Source organism: Ovis aries, chromosome 19 (genome assembly GCF_016772045.2).
Source record: "Ovis aries strain OAR_USU_Benz2616 breed Rambouillet chromosome 19, ARS-UI_Ramb_v3.0, whole genome shotgun sequence".
NCBI lineage: Eukaryota > Metazoa > Chordata > Mammalia > Artiodactyla > Bovidae > Ovis > Ovis aries.
In genome coordinates, this window is record NC_056072.1 from 2,566,753 (window position 1) to 2,573,547 (window position 6,795).

Here is a 6,795-nt window from a genome sequence, read left to right on the forward strand (position 1 = left end):
AGTTTGATGTGGTTAGTGAATTACTTTTCTCCTGACTTTTCTCAAGCAATTATTATGAGGCATTGTCCTAATAAATCAACATGTATTAACACCTATAATTCTCATAGCAACCTAGGTGGCAGATACTATTATTATCTATTTTGCAGGCAAAAGTGCTAGAGGCAGAAGGCAAGATAAAGTGGGTGTTGTATGTAAAGTTTTAATCAGAAGCCAAACTAAAGGAAGATCCATGTTTCATGCTAAGAAGTTGAAATTTACCCTGCAGTCTGTGAGGTATTATAGATTTTTCAGAAGTGTCATGTTGAGAGTTGCATTTTAGAAGTTTATTCTGGTAGCTGTGTGAGTGGTGAAGTGGAGCTGGATAAGACTGGGAAGAGAGGAGGCAACTGGGAGAGAAAGGAGCCAGTGAGGAGAAAATATGACAGGTCTAACAAGGCTCGGTGAGGACATGAACCACTGGAGAAGGGAGCTGGACACACATCCAAGTGTGTCAGTGGGATTGGTGATTGGTTGGATATAGGTTAGAGCTTGGATTTGAGTTAGGTGGTAGGATTAGGTTAGAGTTAGGTGGCAGAATTAGGGTTAGGTGGCAGTCACAGGGGCTCCCTGTGTCTGGCTGAATCTAATAGACGGTTTCTAGCTCAGATTCAAATTGTTGTTTTAGTGCCCATCCATCCATTAACCTGGATTCATGTCTGACCACCAACACCATCATGAACCAAACTTCAATTACAAGGGGCACTCGGTGAAGATTTAGACCTTTCTGGGAAAATAACTGCTTCTGATAGGAAGGAACACTCAAAACACATAATTAAAAGTGGATGTGCACCTAAAATTAACACAACACTGTAAATCTACTGTACTCCAATATACAATAAAAAATAAAAATAAACAACGTGGGTGTGGATTTGTCAGGTCAATAACACTGCCTCACTGAGGAAGCGCACACAGATCAGGAACTTCCAGGAAAGATGAGGAGATGCCTCTCCTTGGGTCATACGCTCTGCATGTCTTAGAAGCCTTTGGCCCAGAATATTCTTTCAAAGAAGTTTCTACAGTGAAAATTCTTGAAAGACAGAGACTACGCCTTCCTCCAGAGAAAGAGATGTGCTTGCAGCCTTGAAGCTAGTCTTCCTCAGAGGAAAGTGCTGACCTGCTCCCTCTCTCTCCTCCCCCCAACACTGGGTCCATATGTCTCTTCTCATGTCTGTTTCCCCATTGCTGCCCTGAAAATAAATTCATCAGTACCATCTTTCTAGATTCCATTTATATGTGTTAGTACACAGTATTTACCTTTCTCTTTCTGACTTCACTCTGTATAACAAGCTCTAGGTTCGTCCACCTCATTTAGTTCAGTCGCTCAGTTGTGTCCAACTCTTTGCGACCCCATGGGCTGCAGCACACCAGGCCTCCCTGTCCATTGCCAACCCCCAGAGTTTACTCAAACTCATGTCCATTGAGTCAGTGATGCCATCCAACCATCTCATCCTTTGTTGTCCCCTTTTCCTCCTGCCTTCAATCTTTCCCAGCATCAGGGTCTTTTCCAATGAGTCAGATCTTCACATCAGGTGGCCAAACTGACTCAAATTGCATTCCTTTTTATGGCTGAGGAGTATTCCATTGTATATATGTACCACAGCTTCTTTATCCATTCTAAAAGATTTTTTTTTATATGGACAATTATTAAGTTCTTACTGAATTTGTTACAATACTGTCTCTGTTTTTTTATGTTTTGATTTTTTGGCCCCAAAGGCATGTGGATCTTAGCTCCCTGACCAGGAATCAAACATGCATCCCTGCATTGAAAAGCAAAGTCCTAACCACTGGACCTCCAGGGAAGTCCCACTTCACAGTGCTTGATAAAAAGTCACAGAGATTTCTAACTGTGATGTGCTTAATACAAAAGAACAACTAAATTGAGCAGTTTTGAATTAAACTAACTATAATTGTTTTTATCTCCTCGAAGATTGTATCCCCATTCTCAGCCCAGAATCATGCCTAAGATTTAAATGAACTCACTCTCTTGGTGACTGACTTGCATTTTCATAATTTTTGAAGAGAAGTGTTAATGATGAGTGAATTTGACCTGCTAGAAATCCTCACAGGAAACAGGAGATGGTGGCAGTGCTCAGATGTCTATTTTAGGACTCACTGGGAGGAACTTTTTCCTTTTGTAAAGAAGCAAATCCCAGAGGGTCTGACAATGACTTAAAAAGTGCAAAAATAGCTTACTTTGAGATTAAATGTACAGCGGCTATTGTCTGAGATGAAATTTCTCTGAATTTCAGCTAATACAAATAGCTACTGAGCATTGAAACCTGCTCTTGGGTTTCTGAATCATGTTATAGGTATAACAAGGTGATGGGGACTGAGTGGGCCCTTTGAGTGTCTGAAACATTAATAAGCGGATTTTGGTATTTTTTTTTAATATTATTTAGATGCTCAGTTGTATCCAACTGTTTGTGACCACGTGGACTGCAAAAAGCCAGACATTTAGAAGTTTTGTGTTTTATGAGCTAAGGGCTCTATTTTTGAAGTTGGCAGACCTCTTGTTTGGGGTAATCCACACCGATGGGCTTTTAACTGTACACGTGAGAAAAAGATTTCTGAAATCTAGACATTTGAGAAGGGTAGATCCAAGGACCTACACTGTTCTGAGAAATAATGTGAAACCTGACTTTTATAGTGGCAAGAGTACATGTCTATAGTTTAAGTTTTTAAATAATTAATGAAATTTATTTTTAAAGCAGTTTTAGGTTCATAGAAAATTGAGAGGAGGTACAAAGTTCCCTGTACCCACTCACTCCCCCGGTACACAGTTTCCCCTATTAGTAACATCTCACTTTAGTAATGATGAGCAAAAGTTGGTAGATTATTAATTGAAGTCCACAATTTACATTAGGTTCACTCTTCATGTTTTACATGGTAACGGTTTTGACAAATGTATGATGACATGTTTCTATGGTCATAGTGTCAAAGATAGAAGTTTCACTGCCCTAAATATCCCGAGACGTCTTCACCTCTGAGTCTTTCCCTTCAACCTTTCAGGAACCACTGATCTTTTCACCATCTCCATATTTTTGCCTTTTCCAGAATGTCTTATAGTTGGTATCATACACTACATCGCTTTTTCAGATTGGCTTCTTTTACTCGGGAATATCCATTTAAATTTCCTCTATAGCTTTCATTTTCTTCACAGTTCATTTTTTTATCATTGAATCATATTCCATCTTCTGCATAATGTACAGTTGGTGTATTCACCTACTGAAAGATATTTCAGTTGCTTCCGAGTTTTGGCAGTTCTGAATAAAGTTGCAAGTTTGTGTGCACTCACAAATTTTCAGTTCATTTGATTAAATATCAAGGAGCATGATTTCTGAAGCATATGGTAAGCATATGCTTAGCTTTGTAAGAAATTGCTATACTCTCTTCCAAGGTGGCTGTATATTTTGCATTCCCACAAGATAGATTTTTTAGGTATCAATTTAGACCATCTTATATCTACAGTTTATTGCTTTTCATTTGTGTGTGTGTGTGTGTGTGTTTCAAGTCTTAGGAGCAGAGACTAACCCAGCTGAAGAGGTATTGTGGCAGGAGAATAACGGCCCCCCTCCACAATGATTTCTGTGCCAATATCTATGAATATGCTGTGTTACATGGTGAGGAATTAAAGCTGCTAATCAGCTGACCTTAAAATAAGAAAATCATCCTAAACTCTCCAGGTGAGATCAGCATAACCACAGGAGTCCTTTAAACGAGGAAAAAGGCAGAAGAATCACTGAGATGTAACATGAGGAGACAAGGAATGCAGACACCTTGTGCTGTGCTGTGCTTAGTCGCTCAATCATGTCCGACTCTTTGCGACCCCGTGGACTGTAGCCTGTCAGGCTCCGCTGTCCATGGGGATTCTCCAGGCAACAATACTGGAGTGGGTTGCCATGCCCTCCTCCAGGGGATCTTCCCAACCCAGGGACAGAACCGTCTCCCGCATTGCAGGCAGATTCTTTACCATCTGAGCCACCAGGGAAGCCCCACAAACAACTTGTAGAAGGCAGAAAAGGAACCTGCCAACACTTTAAGTTCAGCCTCAGGACCCATTTTAAACTTCTGAACTCTAGAACTTTTCATAAATTTGTATTGTTTTAAACCAAAGTGTGGCAATTTATTATACCAGTTACAGGGAATTACTACTGATGCATAGCTTCACCATCTCAAACTAGGATAAAGATTTTAAAAAGGGACAAGACTGTTTATGGTCCACATGTATTAATAATTCTAAGATTGAATGATCCAAGGTTGAAAACATATGCCTATACAAAAACTGGTACACTGATGTTCACAGCAGCATCATTCTTGATAACTAAAGAGTGAGAACAACCTAAATGTCCATTATCCGTTTTGTTTAATGAATAAAGTGTGGTACATCTGTACAATAGAATACTATTCATCCATAAAAAGAAAGGAAGTACTGATACCTGCTACTACATGGATGAACCCAAAGACATTATGTTAAAGAGGTCAGTCACAAGAGACCACATAGGTTGGAGTCTCATTCATATCAAACGTTGAAAAGACACTCCATAGAGGCAGAAAGTAGATTAGTTGTTACCAGAAGCTGAGAGCAGGGGGCAGAAGAAGGGAATAACTGCTAATGGGAACATGATCCCATTGAGGGACAGTAATAATGTTCTAAAATCAGATAGTACCAATAGTTGCACAACTCTGTGAATATACTGTGTGTATGTGTGTGTGTGTGCTAAGTTGCTTCAATTGTGTCCAACTCTGTGCAACCCTGTGAACTATAGCCTACCAGGCTCCTCTGTCCCCAGGATCCTCCAGGCAAGAACACTGGAGTGGATTGCCATTCCCTTCTCCAGGGGATCTTCCCAACCCAGGGATCGAACCGGTGTGTCTTACGTCTAACCTGCATTGGCAGGCAGGTTCTTACCACTAGCACCACCTGGGAAGCCCCAGGTGACTATACTAGAAAGCACTAAATTATATATGCTAAAATACTGAAGGTTAAGGTATGTGAATTACATTCAACTGTATCCTAAGAAAGCTGTTATTAATAAAAATATGAGGCCATTTCATGGACGCCGGGGGTGTGAGAGCATCCGGGAACGCCAGGCGGGAGGGGACCAGGGAGACCTAGCCTAGGTTCTGTGGATTTGAACCTCCACATTTCTAACCCAAGATCTCGAAATGCATCGTGATTCCTGTCCATTGGACTGTAAAGTTTATGTAGGTAATCTTGGAAACAATGGTAACAAGACTGAACTGGAACGAGCTTTTGGCTATTACGGACCACTCTGAAGTGTGTGGGTTGCTAGAAACCCTCCCGGCTTTGCATTTGTTGAAGATCCCCGAGACGCAGCTGATGCTGTCTGAGAGCTAGACGGCAGAACACTCTGTGGCTGCCCAGTAAGAGTGGAACTATGGAATGGTGAAAAGAGAAGTCGTAATTGTGGCAAAGAGTTGGACACGACTGAGCGACTGCACTGAACTGAATCGTGGCCCACCTCCTTCTTGGGGTCGTCGCCCTCGAGATGATTATCGGAGTAGGAATCCTCCACCTCAATGCAGATCTCCAAGATGGAGAAGCTTCTCCCGCAGCCGGAGCAGGTCCCTTTCTAGAGATAGGAGAAGAGAGAGAGAAATCACAAGCCGTCCTGATCTTTCTCTAGGTCTAGTTCAAATGAACGGATCTAGATCAAATGAAAGGAAATAGGAGACCAGTTTCCAAGAGGAGGGGTCTACAGGAAATAACTTCATTTGACAGGAGTATGTACAGAAAATTCAAGGTTTGTTTGAGACTTTATAAGCTTGATGCATTTTTAAAATGTTTTAGCTGTTCACATTTGTTTGTTGGAACAGGGACACAAAGCTGTAATTCTCTATGGTTTGAAATGGATCATATGAGGCATGTGATATCAAGAATTGTTACTTTACAATGTTCCCTTAAGCAAATTTTAATTTGCTTTGAATTTTAGTCTTGCATAGACTGATAATAAACCTCTTAACTCCTGCCCAGCTAAAGTCAATGTTTAATATTATGGAAATAACTGGCAAAAACTGGAAGATTTTTTTCAACATAGCTGGGATATGGTATGCAGCTGTAGTTAAGCAGTTTTTTAAAAGCTGCTGTGAACTCAAAAGCCAGCTGGAAAAATTAAAGCTGCACCCTTAAACTAGATTAGAGGTTTAAAAATCCCACTAGTCTTCACACTGGACAAAATGTTGTCCAGTTGGTGTAGAATCTAAGAAGTTTCAAGGAAGTTAGCTTACCTTTGCTTTAGGTTGTAAGTTCCTTCTGTGATTGCTGTATATGAATACATAGCTCTTTGTAACGTTCTTTATTTGGAAATATGAGACTATTCAAGATAACAAATGTCCTGCCAGTTTAAGGGTACATTGTAGAGCTGAACTGAGCTACTGGGCAAGATCCTTTTCTCATTCTGTCATTTGTAATATGTTTTGTGAGAATCCTTGGGATTAAAGCTTTGGTTACAAAATAAATAAATAAAAATATGAAATAATCCACATTTGGGGACAGGTACTGGTGATCAGTTATTGAGTTCTGATGTGAATTTTGGAGATACAGTTTTCCCTGGGAGAAATGAATAATGATATTTCCCTTTTAATAATTTGGGAGACTGAGATTTTTCTAATAAATTGAACCTGAATTTCCCATTTTACAAAAGGCAACAAGAATACCAATTACACAAATGCACACTCACATACTAGAGGAAAGAACTATCACAAACTCTCCAGAAGGTGAATAGTACAGGACCC

At 40.2% G+C, this 6,795-nt stretch overlaps 1 pseudogene; it reads left to right on the forward strand.

The window, feature by feature from the left end:
- Nucleotides 1-5,132: 5,132 nt before the first annotated feature.
- On the forward strand, nt 5,133-5,731 carry LOC101103430 (serine/arginine-rich splicing factor 3-like; annotated as a pseudogene).
- Nucleotides 5,732-6,795: the final 1,064 nt, after the last annotated feature.